General features: G+C 40.7%; 1 protein-coding gene across 2 annotated transcripts in view; it reads left to right on the top strand.

Annotated features, from left to right (window-relative positions):
• The window catches only part of epha4b (eph receptor A4b), a 147,809-nt gene that overhangs the window by 89,152 nt on the left and 36,427 nt on the right, over window positions 1-22,230 (top strand). The gene's annotated exons all lie outside the window — the stretch shown is intronic.

The following is a 22,230-nucleotide window of genomic DNA, read 5'->3' on the forward strand; positions in this document are numbered from 1 at the left end:
TCTAAAATGCTGATTTCGCTATCGGCACACTGTGCGGTGAGTGAATTTTTTTCTATCCCTGCGGTTTAAAAGCTATTAGTATCATTTGAGTTTCCAAACAGATACACTTGCCAGGTCACATGACCGCCTGGTGCCCTGTAGCTGCTCGAAGAATAACTAACGGCCAGCGTGATTGCGAATGTGGCTGCGTCCGAGGATTGGCTTCATTTCACGGTTTCAGGAACAGACGGGTGACGTCGCGGATGCCTTGTCCATGTTTTATACAGTCTATGGTAGCAGCCCTTCAGATTTGTTTTCAGAAGCGCGACCTTCACAAAAAATCAGCAGCTGATTGAACGACCGTTCTGATTGAAACACTCACCTCAGACCGATCCACATCAAACCCAGGTATGACGTAGCTTGCGCCGCTGCTGAGAAACAACACTTCAACAAGTACAGAAACATGAGAAACAGCTGTGATAATGGGGTTAACAAGTACGAATGTCTGCTGATGCCACGTTTGCTCGTCACTTCCGCTGCTCCCGCCACTCTCCCGTCTGATTGGGCCGTTAAGAATTTGGCCGAGTGAATTCGTTGGTCAATGGCGTCTGGCAAGATGGATCTGCAGGATTTCAGAAACCGAATCAGGCAGCTCCACCTGCTCGGCAAGGTTACGTGAACACAACTCGGTGATGCAAATACACTGCACACATTCGCGACTCAGACTCACAAGTGAAGATGGACAGTTGTGGAGGATCAAGAAAAGGAAGGGTGGAGCAGAGAGGGACAGAAAGAAAAAAAGACGGCTCTGGCAGAGGATGCTGCAACATGCTCCAAGACCGATGAGATGTTTTCAATCCATCAGGTGAGTCAGTGATGTGAAGTAATACAGCATGAAGTAAGCTAAACAGAACAGCTAGCTAGAACATAGCAGTGCTAGTAAGAAAAAGAGACATAATGTATAATTTAGACTATTTTAAGCCATAGAAAATGTGTCAGTTGTGTTGATATAACCACACACTCTCTGTATAAACACTACAGACCAGAGGCTTTCAAAGTATGATGCACCCCCACAGGGGAGGCCAATTTTGTTAACTAACACAACAAAATTGATCAAACTAGATAATTAAGGGGATGTGGCTTTCCGCAGTGCTCCACCTGACCCTTAGTCATCCCTTCACCACTATCCGTCATGTGTAGCTACAGTAACGTCAAACAACCACAGCAGAGGTTGAAGATATAGTGAGGGAAGCAGGCGGATGGTGGGAAGGCTAACAGGCAGATCAGCTGATGTCTGCATCCTTAATGAGGCAGGTGTGTGTGAAGTTGCACCTGAGCCGTAGTAAGGCCTAAGGGCATGTGAAGGATTCAAACTGAAAACTTTTCCTTGATATATTAGCTTTGTTTACAGCTGAGTGATGTATTTATTTATGCTGATATGAGCTCTTTCCAAAGAGTATAAAAGCCTTTCCTCTGTGTCTCCTCTGAACAGGTGGAGGGAGCAGCAGTGGTCATGTCGCAGAAGGACAAGAGATGGAGATTTCCACTATTACAGAGCAAACTAAAGGTACTAAACAGGCTGTTTTATTTTAGCTTTATATGAAGGCCATTTTAAAACATGGAAACCTTTTGTTGAGCAGGTGTAGTTGTAATGGGTTATGTAGTGTATACCAGTAAAAGTAATAGTTGAAAGAGTAGTAGTGGTGAAAGTGAAGCACCAGTACATACATAAACCAACACATCTGACCCCTATATTGTGTCTTCCACAGTGTGTTGAAGACTGAGCCCACCCTCCAGCAGCCGTCCATCCCTCCTGACTCCTGCCACCACAGTATTACTTATTCTATGCTTTTGTTGTTTGTTGTTGTTAAATAAACCATGTTGAAATTATTTTCTGTGTTTTCTCTCCCAATTAAACTCTATGGACTTACTAGTTTCTGATTCATTTGCACTAATAATCAAAAGATCAGGAAATTAAGTCATTCATAAAATGAAGGCATCACATAGGCTGTGTTTTAAAAGTGGTGATATTTTGAGCTATATTTCCCAGTCCAGCCCTGTGTAGACCCATGGGTGCAAAGGAAAGGTCTGGCCCATGTTATCAGTCAATATGAGGTATTTTTCAGTCTCCTGAATCCCTGAATGGCTGATTTTTTAAGCAGCTTCTGCTTCTGACATTTCCAGACTTCTTTTTTACACCCACCATGACAGACTGGGACATGTAAATAAAGCCATCCATTGGCTGAGCCAGCTGTTCGCTTCTGACATTCCTCCAGATGGCTGTCAGAATGCCAAATAAATTGAGTAAAAACCAAATAAAGCTGCGGTGAATAGCTATTGGTCAGGGATGGGAGGGTTTACTATCACATTATACAGTTTCCCTCTGAGATCAGTAAGAACACCTCTGATTGGTTCTCTCAGAAAAAAACAGGATGGTGGACAGACCCGTTACAGGTCACTGAGGTATTGCTTTGTGGCTTCTGGTTTGTTTTATTGTATAACTCAAAGAATGAAGACATGTATGTTAAAAAATGCAAACTGGTGAAAAATCTTTGATGGAAGTTTTTGAATGTCTTTACAGATTAACATTGTCCATATTGATGACTGTATCATGTATTGTGTATATTGTGTAAGTAGTAAATGTTTGTCTTTAAATAAAGTGTGTTCAGGTACAGGTGGAGTGCTGCTTTGCTTGACTACACAGAAAGACACTGTGCTCTATAGACCAACTACAACATAATCTACGGTAGAGCCCATCAACAGGGAGTCCATGGGGTTGTAGAAGTACTGCAGTGGGTCTGTGACATTTTTGGTCCCTTAGGCAGTTTTTTATTTTTTCATGTAAATATTTCCAAATATTGCAATTTTTAGTCCTGTTATCTTTGTACACACATCGATGGCAACACAGAGGCTAAAGATGTAGGTCAATAGTGAATATGCAGAAGCAAGGCTCGCTTATAGTAATAGGCCTATATATATATATATATATATATATATATATATATATATATATATATATATATATATATATATATATATATATATATATATATATATTTATATATATATACATATATAATAGACAATGGCCTTTACATTGACCTTCATAAGCCTATTTTCAGATAGATAGAGCGATAGATCGATCGATAGATAGATGATAGATGGATAGATAGATAGATGGATAGATAGATAGATAGATAGATAGATAGATAGATAGATAGATAGATAGATAGATAGATAGATAGATAGATAGATAGAGCGATAGATCGATCGATAGATAGAGCGATAGATCGATCGATAGATAGAGCGATAGATCGATCGATAGATAGATGATAGATGGATAGATAGATAGATAGATAGATGGATAGATAGATAGATAGATAGATAGATAGATAGATAGATAGATAGATAGATAGATAGAAGGGGGTCCCTTCGCTGTGTCTTGATAAGTTAGGGGGTCCTCGGTATGAAAACATTAAAGACCCTGGTCTGATGTTTAAACCAAGCGGCAACCTCCAGTCTAAGAATACAAGAAAATGCGGAAGTGCTAAAATCTGCCATTTCTGGAGTGACCGCTTCAGGGTGGCTCAGGTAGTACTGGAAGTCACATACACCACCACACAATCTACGGGGGGTGATTTTTTTTCTAACTGGACCTTTCAGAGGATATTAAAATCCTGAGCTTGCCCAAACAGAGGCATAGCTCAGGATCACGTGACCGACAGGCGCCCGATAGCTGAACGCAAAGCCCTTGCCACTACCAATATGGCTGCGATAGCCGATGTGCTTCATTTTCAGTTTCAGAAACAGAAGGGTGACGACAGGGAGATTACGCCCATTTTTATACAGTCTATGGTTTAACGTCTATGCTGCTTTTCTGGTGTTTAGAGGGTCCACTAGTGAGATATTAGGAAGGTGGTGAGAGCTCAAAATGCACAATCCTCTCCTTGTTATGAATAGATACATTCAGCAGTGTTACTAATACATGTCTGAACAACAAAGACTGTTTTTTTTCTGAGTTAAAGTGCAGTGTTCAACAAGTTCAACCTGCTTATGATCCACTCGTATAAAATGAAAAAAATGTGAATGAAATACAAGGAGTGTACAATCAAATAAAGTTGTGTAATGGAACAGACAGATGGCAGATGGAAAGATTTTCCTTCTCTCACTTCCTTATATCATGACACTGCTTTTGGTTTACAGCAGATCTTTGTGTGAGCTAGAAAACAAGAACACTACCTGTGCCTTTTTACCAAACCATCATTATATCATATTGCTAATAAATGAAGCACTGTGATTTTGCAACACCAATAAGCTCTGGCTTTTTCATCCAAAAATAGACAAACACATGCTCACATTCAACTCAAAGTTACAATTTTAATGATTTTTAACAAAATTACTGGTGTCACTGACAATCATGCCCACAGACAGAAACACAGACTTCCTCTGTGTTACTTAAAAGAGAGCCCAGCCATGTGATCCAGCAGAAAAATATCAGTAAATGAATGGTTCCAGCCAACCTTTGATGATAAGCACATGCTTGTACTTTGACACACAAGTCAACACACATAAGCACACAGCTGAAGCTCTTCACGTCACTCTGAAGGGCTACATGTGTGTCATTGTACAACAAGCCAGGCCCTCTAACTCTGACATTTCTACTGCAGCCAAAGCCGATGTAAAGGCTGCGTTACTCTGTGTGTGAAGAGCACAGACTCCTCATGATCACTCGCTTTGAAGGTTAGGCTGCTGTTAATGCTGCGACTCAAAGGAGGCCAAAGAGGAGAGGAGGAAGATGAGAGCAGGAGGAAAAATAAAAGAATGCTGATTTCTGAGAGGGCAAGAAGATGAAAGGACGGGAGTTAGGAGAGGCTCTTTGGGCTGAGGAGGGAGTGGAGGGGGAAAAGAGGAGAGGAGAGAAGGAAGGGATGACAGGCATCTGTGATTTACCATGCCTGGAACTAAATGTTTATCGTCTTTGAGCTCCGACTAGATTAGCCACATGTTAGGAAACGACACACACATATGCACACACAGACGTGCACACACTAATCTACACACACTAAAAAACATTAGTATTGATTCAGGTGATTGCTTATCAGGCTGAGTGCTCTATTCACTATTGACTAGGAGGGATGTAATCAGTTGAGACGGCCCTTGTGAGCACACACACACACACACACACACACACACACACACACACACACACACACACACACACACACCAGGAAAACATCAACCTTATTTTAATCAGAGAGGAATTATGAGGTTGTGTGTGGAAGCAAAACAACCTGTTAAATGTGGCGCGCTGTGAACACACATGTTGACACAAACACACTCAACTAATCAGGTTTCACTGGCGGAGGAGGTGTTAACTAGGTTTTACTGAGGGGTCGATGTGTTGCCATCAACTCCACGTCTCTTCCTGTCTTTATTTTCCTCCTCAGATTGTCCCCATCTATCCATCCTTTCTCCCACATGAGGTGGGAAGCTCAGGAGGAAGCAGCATATATCACTGCTTTCCATTAAACAACATCTTTACTCTGTAAAACTGGATAAGTTGAGTTTACTTGAAAAATGCTCACAAACCAGTTACCTTAAAAAAACTGAGTAATGAAATAAGTTAATTTAACATCTTAAGTAGTTGTGTCTATTATGGAAAATCATTCTACTGAAGGTCTTTAATCAAATAAACCTGATGCTTATTTGTTACAAACTAAATTACTATGTAATGATAAAGAATGCTGCATATCACTGTAAAAAATATGTTCTTACAGTTTACAGTTTCATTTAGCAGACACTTTTGTCCAAAGCGTCGTACAACACAAGCAAGCATTTAGACAGAAGGAAAACCTAGTTAGTGCAACAACAGTGCTACAAGTTATTTGGCTGCAGGTGCTGCCATCAAGTGCAGGTTTTTTTTTTTTTTTTTTTTTTTTTTTATGGGGTTGTGGGTGGGTAGAATACCCAACAAGCCAACAAACCACAATTAATTGCTACAACAGTATACATCAATCTTCAACAACATTCAGTAGTAGTGCTAAAAAAACAGAGCTGAGTCTTAGACCTACTGACTAATTCTACCCCTGAGGACAAAGAGGAGAAGGGTCAGATGCTCAAGTGTTCCCTGAGCAGATGACTTTTCAGACATCAAGTAGAAAAGAATTCTGTGGATTGTATAGAGTTAGGTAATTCATTCCACCATTTGGGAACAACAGATGTAAAGAGTCTGGCTAATGATTTGGAGCCGCGCTGGGCTGGGAGCACCAGGTGTCTTTCACAAGCAGAGCCTAGTGGGCCAGAAGGAGCGTAGACCTGGATGAGGGACCTCAGGTAGGCAGGAGCCATTCTTGTCAGTGTTTTGTAAGCCAGAAGAAGAGCTTTGAATTTTATTTGAGCTGCTACTGGAAGCCAGTGAAGAGAGATTTCTTTAGGGGACACAGGTTGTCTGAGCTCCATGGCACTGACTGGTGGTCTGTGCTCCATAGCACGGGGTCTTGTACCTGCGCCTTATGGTTGATTTATTAATAGAGCTGCACGATTTGGGGAAAAGGTGCGATTTGCGATTAGGTAGACAATATCGCGATTGCGATTGTGCTTGCGATTTAATAAAAAAAGTTGTGTCATGATGAGTCTACAGGCTTGCTTGGTTATCATGGAGAAAAATCTGAATTGCATGTGCTGACATTGCGATTGCGATTGCGATTGCGATTGCGATTGCGATTGCGATAATCGTGCAGCCCTATTTATTAATAGATTAAATTTTGACTGGACTATTGTGCTATCTTGGCCAATTCAATGAAGTGTAAAAAAGATATATTTATTTTTGGCACGGCGAGTCCACACCACATAGAGCACAAACAGCTGGTCCATGCTGTGATGCACAGACAAACAGTTAGTACAATGTGGAGCACAGACAACCTTTGCCACTGCTGCACGTCAAGAAGTACAGCAGGGTCTCATATCGACTGCGTCCCCTCCTCACTCACGGTGACAAAATTCAGTCACAAACTAATGATTTTAAGATGTGCTTACCTAAACAGTAACAAAAGTTAAATCTACTCAGAAATCATCAGTTTCAACTCTGAAAACTCAGACATTTGAGTAGACTGAAGCTACTAACAAATTTCAAGTTTTCATAGCTTAATCCAATGGATTAATTGAACTTTGGGGTTTACAGTGTTCATCTGTTAATTTGTGCACCGCTGTGTGTGTGTGTAAAGGTGGAGTGTGTTTGTAACTGGGGAATGAAGTGAGGATCAAAGCTGCATCACTAGAGAGAAAAGAGGAGGAGAAGGAGATTGAAAGAGGGAGCTCAGGGGGAGAACGATGGACAGAAGCGAGGTAAAGGAGAGACACAAGTGGAGGATTGAATGAGATCACATTAGGCAGGCAGTGAGGATGACAGACAGAAGCGAGGAGGAGGGGGAGGTATACATCTGAAATATGGTAGCACCACTGGAGAGCTGAGATGGTGTGAAAGAGAAAGTGATAGAGAGGAAGAAGAGGGTTGAAGAGGAGGGAGGAAGGTAGGAAAAGATGAAAAGGTAGATTAGAAGGAGAGATGATGGGTGGGGGATTGCAAGGTGAGGTGCAATAAGAGGGTCATGCTCGAGGTTTTGGCGGCTCTGGGAAAAATCTAACAGAAATAAGGATTGGTCCACTCCTCCTCCTTTTTCTTTTCATCCATCTTATCTGTCAATCATTCTGTTCAGCTCCCCTGCTGCTGCTGCTTTCTTCCTCATTTTACCCGTCCTCCACTCGCTCTGGGTTTCATTTCCTGTTCCGTTCTTTAAATTTACATCTGGATGAAATGTGCGAGGTATCGAGAACGTGATGTATTTGCTGAGAGCAGGCGGCTCAGTGTGGACGAAGATTAAATTGGAATTGAAATTGACTCTAAGTGTGGGCTGGGGTTGAAATGGATTCCCACCAGACATTTGTAAGATTCTGTTTTTTCTTCCTAAATGCCAGCTGTTTAAACCATTCCACCAATAATCTCTGGAGAGAAGTGCTGGAGAGGTTTTTCCTTGTCTGACGCCCTACATCTACCAGTCTGAGCGCTCAGATTTGTCACTTAACTAAGACTGAAACAATTCCTTGGATAAAGGAATCGTTTAATTTGATAGATCAAAAAGTGGTATACTTTTGATGTTGCAAATAGAGCTGATGCTATATTCAGTGACTTTACTTTCCAAAAACTGCCCCTTCTCATCCAACACCACTCGCAGCAGTCTCTCAGAGCGTGGTCACACTGGCCACCTGAACCTGCTCAAACAGTCTTCATTGTCCAGTTGGTTTGGCCATTGTGACTGCAAGATTCATTTCTCCTCTCCCTTTGGAGGAGTGGGCTTCAGTGCGGTACACTTCATGCACCTGCACAAACGCGGAAATCATGTATGATCAATAACATATGATCGCTGCGACTGCTTCAGTCATTTGAGTGTTGAGAGAAGCAGTGCAGTGATGGAGGGCTGTGTCCGACCAAAATGACTCAAAATGAGCCTAAGGCCCAGTTTACATGACAATGTTTCATCTGAAAACGCTGTGAAAACACATTGAAAAAAATCTGTGTTGACACGGAAACCCAGAGGGACTGAAAATGCTGTAGTAAGCATACCAGCCCTGTAGGTGGCGCTATAACTGTCTTGGTCAGAAGTCGCTTTTGTTAGATCTCCACTGAAGTAGACTTGAGCCAATTATCTGGTGTATTGGGGAATACTAAGTGCAGTAGTGGAGCAACAGATGCAGCACAAGCACAATACGGTAGTTCGCAATGATTGTAACAACAGCACTGTTGTCCTGTTGTATGTGCTCACACAAAGCGGAGTGTGACGTCAGCATTTCTACATTAAAAAAGCCGTCTTACTGTTTACACAGCAGTGGTGTCTGCGGAGTTTCAGGAAAATCCCACTCTGGAGGCCGTTTTCAAAAGTTAGTGTTTTAAGTGGGCTAACATGTCGTTTCCGTGTAAACTAGGGGTGCACCAATCACAATTTTCTGGCTGATCAACGATCTATAAAAAGCCTGACCTGCAGATACCGATTTTTGTTTTTTATAACTTACAGCATATTCCTTCAATGTTCCAATCTTATTTTATTGAAAATCATTGGACAATACCTGTGAAACATTAAATCTTTATGTTTTAACTTCAACAACCAGTAAAGTGTCCCGAGTTTTAGGTCTGACAGCAAAAAGCAACAATGGCTGGTTGTCTTATATTCCTGGAGGTATATAAGACCAGTTTCATATGTAAGGATGGGCCGATCAGTGATCACAGATCACCTATCTCCCAAAATTAAGGGAAATCGGCACCAATCAATCAATGCATGTCTGGTGTAAACCCAAGGCCAAAACGCAACAAAACTTTTTCGTTTCACCCTCAAACAGTTGTTGTATAAACGGCCCCTAAAAGTCACTGAACCTGTAGCAGTGTTCTCTGAGTCTCACTGTGCAGGCAGGTAGAGTATGGCATGGCTCAGATGATGGCCAGTGTGACAGCGCAGGAGACTGCGTATGAATGAATTGTGGGGGAGCATCGTTATTTTAAAATCTGAAATAAAAGTCAACCAAAAAAAATTCAGTGTTACACGCTTTCCGTCCTCTCCTCCAGCGTCCACAACCGTTACATGCAAATGACTTGTTATGCAAATCAGGCAATTACGTCACTTAGCGACTTATTAAACGTGTAAAAGACAGCGCTGTTGAATGAAGAAGATGAAAACAAAAACATAATAGAGCTAACTAGGCAGTTGTTAAGTTTAGCTCACAGGTCAATGAAGGATAAAATATCAAGTAGTGTTGAAGCTTAATGTGCTCTTAAACTGCAGGGATTATCATTTTTGTCTGAGCACTGCAAAGACTCAAGACTTAAATTCATCACCCAAAGTCACTTGTTTTTCCACTTGTTTTAAACATTTTTTTATTTAAAAAATAATTGCTCTTTAACTACGCAAAAATGTGTTTTATCCAATAACTTGATTAATCAATGGAATTTTTGATAGCTGCAGCCTTACACTTAACTCTAAAATAACTTTACTCCTATACAGTTCCCCTGATCCTTACTCACACAAAGCAGCAGTGGCTCACACCGTCCCAGCAGCCTTTGCTGGCAGGGAACTGAGCAGCTACGCCTCATAAACGAGCTGATTTGCAGGCCATTCTGTTCTGTCCTGTTCTCGTTTAATAAAGTGCTGTTATGCTATTGTTACCGCAGGAGGAGAAACATGAAAAAATGTCAGAAAGCTCCTCCAACGCAGCGCGCTGCTGACAAATCACACCAGTTATTGCCATGTGCGTGCCATTATTGCTCCGTGAGTGCATGAATGTGAGTGTGTGTGTGTGTGTTAGTGTGTGTGAAGTTGGTGCTTTTGTTCTCCTGAGGGTGCTTTGGCAGCCTGGCAGGTGCGAGCAATGGGGAGGCAGTGAGCGACTGGCATAGCCGTGGATTTAGCAGATGGCCTTTCACTCAAAAAACGCATCCTCTCCTTTTGGTCTTCACTTTCTCTCGCTCCTTGTTAAACAGCTTCTGCCTCCCAGCATCTGTGTGTGTGTGTGTGTGTGTGTGTGTGTGTGTGTGTGTGTGTGTGTATGTATGTGTGTGTGTCTGTTTTGTCTGCAGTCTAATGATTCCTCAGCCTTACAACCATCTCCTTCTTCAAGTAGCTGCAGGCTTTGGTTACATGCCAGATTCCCCGTGTGTTTTTCTATGTTCGTGGTTTTAATGTCGAAGTTTTGGTGAGGAGTCAGCGGGAAGTTGTTCCATCCGTGTGAGGCCTGTTTTTGTTTTTTGTTTTTTTTCTTTAAAGCCATCTCGTCTGTGATGTATTACAAAGTCAGCCTTGATAGAGTGCATCTGCTGTCAGAGCTGTAGATACTCAGCTGGGAGTCAAGAGACACAATCTGTTAAGGAAAACGTCTGAAGTCTTAAAGGGGGGTTTCATTTCATATTATTGCAAAATAAGATGTAAAGATTTATTGTTATTCTTCACACAGCGTCGGGATAAGCGACATTAAGCTGTTGATAGTTCACTTTTTATCTTCAACAAAGTTTCCAGAGGACGTGCTTTTTTTTTCTGAGTGAGAAAAACAACCATTTTCACAAAGGAGGGTTGAGTAATAGAGGGTGAAAGGCAAAGAGAAAGCAACACAGGAGAGTAAGATGTCATTAAAACCTGGCTAATTCTAGCAGAAAGACTCCTCAGTGTCGCTAATAGCTAGGGGTAACAGCTCTACCTTTCTAACAACAATATGTCCTATTGATGTGCGCGTGTATGCGTAAGCTCTTTTTACCTCCGCAGCATCTGTTACGCAGCCCAGGGTTATTCTTAAAAACTTAATGACACAAATGAGAGGAGGAAGGCTGGGGGAGAAAGAGGTGCAGGAGGGGGGGAGTGCGTGCTGATGAAAACACACTGCTCAGAGGATAGAGCAGAGAAGAAAGAGGCTTGTGAGAAACTGAAAAGCACTAATTGAGGGGGAAAAAGCTGAAAAATATTTGGGTGTTTGTGCGAGCTTGTTTTTGTTTCAAAGGAGATGTGAGAAGTCGAAATAAGAAGCGCAAAAGAACACAAAAAGTAAGGGCTTTAAAGCTTTGTTTTGAGCCGCCGAATAACAAAAAAAAGAGAGAAAACATGAGCATAAGCACAAAAATATCAGCGTTTGCCAGTTGGTTCTTACTTGGATTTTGTGGAGGTAGAGAGTGGCCAATGCAGCCTCGTCCCTGTGGGTGGTGTTGGTCTGTTTGCTCAGTAATGGTGCTCATAATGATTTGGCTGCAAGGAGATTCTGTATTCACCAATCTGCCTGAATGAGAAGGTGTGTGTGCCACCAAATGAAGTGTGTTTAATGTCATTAGACAGATTTGTATGTGTTCCTCGGATGCCTGTGCTTTCAATTAATGCGGCAAAGCTGAAGGGTGTAGCTGAATCCAGCCCTGTCTGCAGAAAAACCTCAAAAAGAAGCTCGCAAACAAGTGCAATAACAGCAGCGCGCTGCCGCAGGTGCAGAGCGATTTCACACAGGCTTTATGCAAATGAGCAGATGTTGCAGTGGGATTGATCAAAAGTGTCCCATAAACATTAGACTAATTCAGGGTTTTAAAGTTTTTAGCACGTTAAAATAGATTTGTGGGATGATGCGCACACTTGAGCTCAGGTGCGGCCGTTTACGACCCTGACCTAATCAAGTTGTGTCACTGCTGTTGCATCATTAAGGGAATTAGCTTCACACTGATCCGTTAGCAGATTTAAAGATACACTTCATGTAATCATTCAGATGACACGCTCCTGCTCCTGTGCTTCTCCTCTTCTCCTTTCACCCTCACGTATCTGACCTTCTCACCAGGTTGTTGAAAAAAGCTGCAACATTATACCAATTACTGCTCACCACCTTCTTCCTTTCCTCTCCTCCCCTCTTCTCTCCTTTCATTACCACTTTCTTTAATGAGCAGGAGCTAAATGAAATGTTTCCAAACAGGGTGTTAATGAAACATAGACAGATTTATTAGTCATAACTCCTCGGCTAATCATTTCCCTTTCCTAATAATTAGCTCGAGCTGAGTAAATCTTTCTGCAGTGCGGTCAGAGAGTGCTGAGCCGGTGCCAGACGCTGCCAAGACTAAAGGGAAGGAGACAAAATCTTAGCCATTTGTGCTCCTGATCGCCCTCCACAACACCACCCAGAGCTTTTTTGTTGTTGTTGTTGTTGTCATGCTGTTTCGCCTCTTAATTAATTACCTAAAATCAGTTTATGTGACCCTCACAGATTATCAGTGAATGTGTTTTCAGTTTCAGGTTGGTGAACAAGGCCTAATTTTGCAGTGAAATAATGAGACTGAATTTAATCCATTGATTTTGTTCTCCGGGTAATTATTTTTTATTTAATAGCTTGATATTAAATGGAATCACCATTATCATGAGTAATGACAGGAGCAGTGGGGGTTGTGTATGTGTGTGTGTGCATGTGTGACAAAGGTGGGTAAGGAGGAGAGGGGAAAAAAAGATAGATGTGTCATTTCTTTGTGTCATGCCACAGGGGTGACTAATGATTTACTGATTTCATTTTTCTGATTAGCAGTGGGAAAATAATGTAGGCAGCCAGGAAATGAAAGAGGAGAGGACGGAGAGGAAGTGAAAAGAAAAGATGGGAGACAGCGTAGTGTGTTTGTGTGTGAATGATGCCCTGTGATGATGCCCTTTTCTTGTCTCTAAGTGTATCAATGTCTGTTCGCAGCCAGCACCCAGCCTCTAATCCAATAAAAAGTGGTCAGTCAAAGAAAACAAACCATGCCGCTAAGAAAGCTACTCACACTTTATTAGCCCCCTCCACGTCTCAGGTAAACATCCAAGGTTATTCTTCCCATCGCTCCATCATACCTCCCCTCGTCACCAGCACATCATGATTCACAAACAGCTTTGTTTGGTCACTTTCTTATTCCTTCTTTGTTTCAAGGTTATTCCTCCATCAATATTTACTCGACTCCCTTCTCTTTCCTGGTGTGCATAATCATTTTTCAACCTGTCCTGCCAAAGTTTCCTCTCGTTTGATCTTCTCTTAACACTCGTCCTCTTTTCTGTCACTGCCTGTTCGCAGTCGTTTTCCTTCCCTGTGTTTTTTTATTTGCCTCAGTCGACCACACTCTCTCAATTCCTCCCCTTGTTTTCACTTTTTGTTTGAGAAATTTTGGGAGCTGTGGGCTGTTGTGGTGTTAGATGAAGTGACAACCTCCAGGGCCGAAACAGTGAAGCCAACAAAGAAGTGCCACTTGGTGCTGCAGTTCCAAGAATGGCCACTGGAGGCTGGAGAGATCGCAAAGTCGGTCCCCATAGATCCATTTATCGAAACGCTCAACAAACAAAGTATTAAAGACAAAAAGAAATAAAACAAAATCTCCCTGGCTAATTTTATATAATAATAATTTTAATAATTATATATATATATATATATATATATATATATATATATATATATATATATATATATATATATATATATATATATATATAATTCATAGAAATGTATGAATAATTGTATGGATGGATAACTAGATAAATTAAGGAGATTTTTTTTATTTTTGGTCTATAACACTTTGTTTGTTGAACAGTCTGCAGTCTTATCCTGGTATTACCTAAACACACTTTTACCTCACATTTTGAAACTTTACCCGTCTGAGATATCATTTCATCCTATCATTTAGCTATGTTTATTCTCATGTGGATGACTACACTGCAAAAAAACTGAAGTCTTACTTTAAGGAGAAAATGTCTTATTACACTTGATATGAGCTACATCTAACTTCAAAGTCCGGAAAAATGTCTTGTTACCAGTTTTTTAAAGACCAAAACGAGGTCTGAGTTGCTTGTAATAAGTAAAAAAAATCTGCCAATGGAACAAGAAAAAAGTTACTAATAGAATTGTTTGAAGCTAGATTAATGTCTTAACACAAGTATTTTTTTTTCTCTTGTATTATTGGCAGATTTTTTTCAACTTGTAACAAGCAATTCAGACCTCATTTTTTTCTTTAAATTACTTGAAACAAGACATTTTTTTCTGGGCTAGTCAGGTGAATGTGGCTCATATTAAGTATAAAAAGACATTTTCTACTGAAAATAAGACAAAAACACTCAATTAGATATCATTTTTTTGTTGCTGGGTAGACTTAAACTTTTATAACACATTTTGGTGTATTCTCAGTGTATTTTCATAGAGTGCTTGGAATCTGATTTCAGTCACAATCTTTAGATTTTAGAGTTTAAAGTTTCATTTGAGGTAAACATACAGTACAGCATACTCAGGATTCTCTTCCTAATAACAATGGCCTCAGTGTGTAATGTAATGTTTGCAGCACTAAGACGTCTGATCATTTTCTGAGCAGAGCAAAGTGTAAAATATAACAGTCTCGAGCAGAAGCATTGACATGCAAGTCAAATGTGATGTGAAGGATGTGATGTGAAATGTGAAGGCGAGTGCAAAGGGCGCACAATGTGTAAGCTAAAGCTGAGGAGAACAGAGGACAGAGTGAATCATTCTGCTGACCTGAGGGGAAATATGTCCACTGTAATAAACCTCTTTATCATTCAGTTTTCACTGAAACAACAATAATGATATTATGGTGGACGTTTTTTTTCTTAACACGCTGTTAGTGAGGTTAATGCTAGCTCCATATTTATGGTTGAGGCTCTGACCTGAGAGGAACGCAGTCTGTAGTTTCTTGTCCAGCTGACTTCAGAACCCATGACTTCAGAGTACTCTGCCGCATCATGTGGACTGAAAACTGCTCTGATCTGATTGTGTTTATTTGTCTTGTGTTTACCTTGTGATGGACTGACAACCAGTCTGAGTTGGTTTCTTCATTCTACCCCCTGGGAGAGAATCCAGCTTTCTTGATTTTTTCTATCAGTGGAAAAACTCTGTAGGAGAACTTGAAGTTTATAAATGCTTTCTATCAAGTAGTTCCTCTCACTCCTGCTGCACTCCCCCTCCTTTACTCAGAGGTTTAGTCTGCTCCTCTTCTTTCTGTCCTAATCAGGACAAGTCCTGCAGCCACACGGCTGACTGACACTCTCCTCTTTGTCATCTGCTCTAAATCTGTCCATCAGCTCCCTTATCCTTCTTCTTACCCTGCTTCAGGGGGGAGCTGCGATCTGATTTCTCTGAACACTTTGTTGCATCATCTTGAATCGTTCGTGCAGCTCAACAAATTAAAGCATCTTGAAAAAGTTCTTTTTTTGTGACTTATTTTTAAAAATGGTATACTATCATCTGTTCTTATGGTCATTTATTCATTAACATTAACATGTTAAGTGGACTATTTGAATTTTTTTATTTGCTTTCGTTTAAAAGATTACAGTTTTTGATATTCAGAAATAAATCCTTTACATTTAATATGAATCAAGAATTAATTAAAAACAATACAGAAATGTCCAGCATTTGTAAAATATCTCTTAAACTCAAAACTTCTTTGGAGCTTTCTTTTCTCAAGTAAGATGCTTATTATGTTGCCTCTGGTTCAGGAGCTGCTTAAAGACACAGAGTAGTCTCTTTCCTGAAGACATCTGTGTGATGGCTCTGGTTGTTTTGACATCAGCTGTAGCCCACTCCTTGTGAAGTTTTCCAGAACTCTTGAATCAACTTTTTTTGACAGTATGTGGTTATCCCTGTTGCTTGTATACCTTTTCCTACCACACTTCCTCCTCCTGTCTATTCTCCATTAAGGGGCCGTTCACATGACAACGGTTTTAGGGTGAATCGCAAAAGGTTTGTTGTGTTTTGGCCTTGTGTTAACACAAAAATGGCATTTTAGCGGACCTAAAATACAAACTTGGTGCCAACAACTTGTGCAAACAAGTCGGTTTTAGTGGAAACGCTGATGTCACATTCTGCTTCGCGCCAGGGCATACATCAGTATCATTGTTATGATCGTCATGGACTACTGGGTGCTTGTGTTGTTCCACTTCTGCTCTTAGTATTTGCCAATACACCAGATGATCGGCCCCACTCTTCTTGGGTCGAGATCCCCAAAAAGCAGCTTTTGGACCATACAGTTGTAGCGCCACCTACAGGCCTGGCATGCTCACTGCAGTGTTTTCCGTCCCTCAGCATTCCTGTGTAATCACAGATTTTTTTCACTGCATTTTCTCTACATTTTAGCGTTTTCGGGTGAAACGTTGCCATGTAAACGGGGCCTAAAATGCTTCTATACTGCTCCCTGTTAGGAGGGCTGACCCTCTTTATAAGAGTCTGTATGATCCTCTTCCAGACAACTGTCAAGTCAGCGGTCTTGATTGTGGTTGTTTGCGGTCTTGATTGTGGTTGTTTGCACTAACTACACTAAGAGACGCACACAACTCAAAATGAAACACTATTGAAAAACTATTCTGAAACAATAGATATTTTCTTTTCTATGTTTGAGCTGTACACCATAGTTACCAAAATGAGAAAGATATTTTTCTTTCTGGTCACATTTTAGTTTTGGCTACATTAATCTAGAATTCTGACATTTTTAGGTTTCTTCACACACTGATTAACTTTTTTTGTACTCCTGGCTCCATGCAGCCTGCAGTCGATGTCTCCATCCCTCTTTGTTTCTTTTTGTCTGCACATGAAGCCAGCTGCCGTTCCTGTTGTAAAGAACTGACATGTTGTTTGCATTCCCAGTTACTCCCTTTCTATTTGGCTCTTTCTCCTCCTAACACGTCTTTTTCTCCCTCTCCCCTTTTCTTTACGTCAACCTCTGAGTTTCTCTCCCTATGGCAGCCTCCCCCTTCACCCCCGCTCCATCTGATTGCTTGTTAGTTGGTATGCAGGCTAGGACCCCCATTGTGTGTTCTTGCCTGTCAGCACTCTCTTTTTCCATTTCCCTCTCCACCTTGCTCTCCCTGCTTTCTTTCCACCTCTTGGTGTCCACTCCTTCTATCGAAAACAGTGCAAAGCATAAAGAGCAGAGGACGGAGCCTGTTGGGTGAGATTAAAACGGATGGAAACATGAGGAATAGAGAAAAGGATATGGGTTATTTGACAAGGGAATGTTTTTACTTAAAGGAAGAATTAAAGAGGAATATAACACCCTGGAGAGATAAAGGGCAGCAAAAGAGGGGAGAATGGAGGAGGGGCTACAGCAACAGTAATATATGGATGGAGTTCTGTGAAGGTGGAAGCTCGCTAGCAGAATGAAAAATGGGTCTCGAGTGACAGAGTATTATATTAAAAAGTAAATTGATATGCAAATGTGGAGTGTGTGGCTTTGGAGGACAGGGATAGCCTGTTGTCCTCGCTGAAGTGGAACAGAGAGAGGCAGAGGGAAAGGTGAGAGCCCTGGTGTGATAGTGATATTGCACTCCATTAGGATGTGTGTTTTTGCGTGATTGGTGTAGGTGTGTGTGCTTTAAATCTGCATGACTGTACCTCTGTCTGTGTGTGTGGGATGAAAGTGCAGAGTATAGTGCGATTTGACGGCAGCTAAATGGAACAATGATTCCTCCCTCAGTGACAGATAGTGCTAACTTCACACTGCAGCACGGCGGCATAAAGAAGCAGCCGGCAGCGATGCAGGAGGACGAGCGTATCTCATTAGAGAGTCTGATCCAGCTCAGGAGGCTCTGAATGCTCATGTGGGGGCTGAATCAATAGCTTAAATAACAACTCAACAACTCTGTGTAGTGACTGGTTACACAGAACTCAAGTCTTTGTTTGGTAAATATCAATAATATCATAAAAGCATTGATAAAAAAAAAAAACGTGTTTGAACTAGAAGAGCACTCAGAGAGCGCTGACTACACTTAAGTCCTACTTTAATGTTATACTTCCTTTCAGCAGACTGTCTGCTACAATTTGGTGTTAGTTGCAGGTTTGTACGATAATTTGTTTCCTGACAGTGTTGTAAATGATGATGACCCACTACATATTTTCATATTCCAGATCTTAGTATCCAGAATATTTGCAGGATCTGGATCGTACTTTTACATCTGTCAGAAATTATGGTGACCTTGTCTTCTTTTGTTTTGCAAAGCAATCTGACCATTTAATGTGCAGTTCTTTACACATATGGTGACAACAGCCCTATCTAACAATGATAAAGAATCCTCTAAAACAATCCTGGATCCGTACGGTGATCCAGATCACCTCCAAAATTCAATCACCTTTTCCTTAGCCCATTTTGAAGATTTCCTGAAAATTTAATCGGAGTTGGTTTGTTACTTTTTGAGTTACATTGTTCACAGACAAACAGACAGAAAAACTCTTATCATGCAGAAAAGTATCAGACAGTACTTTCTGCGTTCTCAGGACCTCATTGCGCTCTCTCTTCCAAATGCTCGGACTGAAATCAGGAAAAGGGCTTTTGGGTGCTCTGCACCCTCATGTTGAGACCAGCTGCAAAATGACTCGAATCTCAAGGAGCTTGTGTCTGAATGTTTTTAAATCTCAAATAAAAGACTTGGAGGCAGGATCTATAAGATGCCAGTGTTTTAGCTTGGTTGTTTGAACAGTTGTTTCCCAGAACGTGGTTTTAATCCATTATCATGTGTTTTTACTGACTGTACTTTGTCTCTTTTTGTGAATCGTGTCTGTAACTCTATATTTTTGCTGCTGCTTGTCTTGCCCAGGTCTTTCTTGAAACAGAGGTTTTTAATCTCAATGGGACCAACCTGGTTAGATAAAGGTTAAATAAAACTCTCCCACACACATAACCTCCTTGGCAGATATATTATAGAATCTGCCTTCATGTCTTTCAGTTTAGATTTAAAAACCTTTGAGGACACCAGCTCCTTGAGCTTTGGGTCATTGTGCAACCGGTTCCAAGCTAAGGCTAAAACGCTAAGCACCAAAAAGCCCTTTTCTCAATTCCTTTACATCTGTCAAAAATTATGGTGACCTTGTCTTGTATTGTTTTACAGAGCAATCCGACCATTTATCGTGCAGTTCTTTACACATATGGTGAAAACAGCCCTATCTCACAATGATAAATAATCCTTTAAAAATATCCTGGATCCAGACGGTGATTCAGATCACCTCCAAAATTAAATCACCTCTTCCTTATCTCATTTTGAACATTTACTGAAAATTTCATCTGAGTTGGTTTGTTACTTTTTGAGTTGCATTGCTTACAGACAAACAAACACTAGCCTCCTTGGCGGGGGTAAATATCAGCTCATCTAGGATTTTGCAGACTGTCCTTTGGCTATTGCAGTCTCAAATGTTTGAATTTACAATGGATGCAAGACAGGTGATACAAAAGCATGGACTGACTGAAATTATAGAATTAAACATGCTAAAACCTTAAACTTGAGGAAACACTTATCTTCATAAAAATACCCCAAAAACAAACATTCAGAGAGCTGGGGAAAAAGAAGAAAAGATGTACGCTTCAGGCCACAATGTGTTTCTCATCCCATTGGTCTTAGATTTAGAATCCCCCTCAAAAAACACACACTTGCATGAGTGGGAAGTAAAAAGAAGAACGAGTTAGAGATGACCCTCATTTGTTTGTTTGTTTGTGTAAATATTCCAGCTAACTGTAAAATATAGCTCATGCTCTGTCTGACAGCTCAGCTTTTGCAGGAAAAGAGCATGTTTTGCAGATGCTAACAATAAGGGAGGCATCATTTCTGCTCATGCACATTAGTTTTTAATTAACATTTTTTGAAAACAAGCTTGACTCTCGACATTTGTTGTGTAATGTTTCTTGAAAACAGCAGCCTAATTGTCAAACATGGGATACTTGCAAATTGGAATAACACATGTAAATGCAGGATTACCCCATGACTATTTATTGGAATCTGTTGTTTTGCTCAAGTGCCACTTGTTACCACACTTAACAGGGAAAAATCAACAAGAGTTTAATATTCAAAACAAAAGAAAAGAGATTTAAAAATTCCAGTTGCTGAGTTTTTGGAAGAGCTACGGGTCAGTGTTGTGTTTTTTAACGAAGTATCTGTTTCATACAAACACACACACATGGACACAGCTGCGGGGCGAAAGAAAAGCCACAGTCATGTCAGGGTTTGGGCCGTGTTTAAGACTGCAGCGCTAATGATTCATGACACTTCTAACTGGAGAGGAGAAATGAGTCGCTCTGTAATTACTATGGAAATGTGTTCATTTCCCATCAGACACACACTTTCATATGAAGCCATCCACCCATAGACACACATTCACACACACACACACACTGATGGGGATACACACCAGCACTGATGGGGAAGTGATTCAAATGAAGGTTTTGGTGTTGTGCAGAACATGTGTGTGTGTGTGTGTGTGTGTGTGTGTGTGTGTGTGTGTGTGTGTGTGTGTGTGTGTGTGTGTGTGTGTGTGTGTGTGTGTGTGTGTGTGTGTGTGTGTGTGTGTGTTGTGTGTGGGCGTCTGCTCCCGTGGGATTATCACAGTTGGAGCAGAGGTGTGACCCATGTCCCCATTCCCCATATGCTCTAAACACATGCCCCAGAGCACTGTGTGTGTGTGAGAGAGTGTGTCAAGGGGGTAATGATAGTCCCTTGGTGTTTGACTGGCTTGAGCCCAGCTGATAACCAGGTGGGGCCCACGTAACTCCCCTCTTCATAGGAACATTAAACCCCCTCCTCTTGATCCCCAAAAACCAGCAAACAGTCTCTATCCCCCTGTGTGTGTCTATGTGTGTGTGTGTGTCTGTGTGTATTCCCAAGACAGCCTATTGATGTCTGGGTTTTGCCATGCATTCAGCTGTGTAAAATCAACACAAGGATTAAACACCAAATGACTTAGATTTACCGAGCCCACAGAGACCCAACCTTTCTCTCTTATTCACCCTCAGAAAGGATTTACTGAGTTTCTCTTTCACTCTTTACTCTTCAGTCCCATTTCTTAGTCTGCTCTCTCTTTTTCTAACTTCTCCCTTGCCAATATTTTTTGTTCTGTGTAATTATGATCATTATTAACACCTTTGTTCAGATTATTCTCCTTTCAATGCTCTTATATTCATATTTCTTCTTCTATTATTGCCGTTGCTACGCTAAGTCTGAATTATCTGTTGATTTTTGGGTCCATCTCACCACCAATGTGTCAGATTCTGCGCAAGTTTCTGCATTTCAAAGGATGCTTTTGTTGCTACTATAGCCATGGTTAGCGCTGTCGCCTCATAGTAGGATGGCTCCAGGTTGGACTTTTCGGGTTTGCATGTTCTCCCCAGGTACTTAGGCTTCTACCCACAGTCCAAAAACATGCTCAACAGCCTGATTAGTGTCCATAAAAATCCTATAGGTGTGTAGCAACCTATTTCTCAGCCCAGGGGTCTGCAACCTCTACCTTTATTGGAGCCATTTTGCCTCAGCTCACCTAGAATTAAGTCTTTCTGAAGACACAAAATCTACTGTATCTTCAAAATAAAGAGTCACCAATAAAGACTTTATGGTTCATGATATTCTAAATTAAGCTGAAATCTGAGAAAAAATTATTTAAACGAGAAGTGTTTTTTTTAATTTAATAAATTGAAAATATGGTGTCTTGTCTTGTTTTTGTTTGTTTTTTTTTATTTTTGACATTTTTTGAAAAAAAAAAAGATTTTTTTTTTTAAATTGTGAGAATTCCAAATTATACCAAAATTTAAAGAAACGCACAAAAATGGAAGAAAAATTATATTCCGAAAATAAACTGAGCTACATTTTTCAAAGGTGAAAAATTTGCGAAAATTTCAAACAATTTTGAAATTTAAAAATTATTAAACATTTTAAATAATGTGCAGAGTTTTCAGATTTATACACTTTCAAACATTTCACAATA

This window comes from Halichoeres trimaculatus, unplaced genomic scaffold, assembly GCF_033239565.1.
Source record: "Halichoeres trimaculatus isolate MK-OKI-2021-1 unplaced genomic scaffold, fHalTri1.1 fHalTri1_scaffold_15, whole genome shotgun sequence".
NCBI classification, from domain to species: domain Eukaryota; kingdom Metazoa; phylum Chordata; class Actinopteri; order Labriformes; family Labridae; genus Halichoeres; species Halichoeres trimaculatus.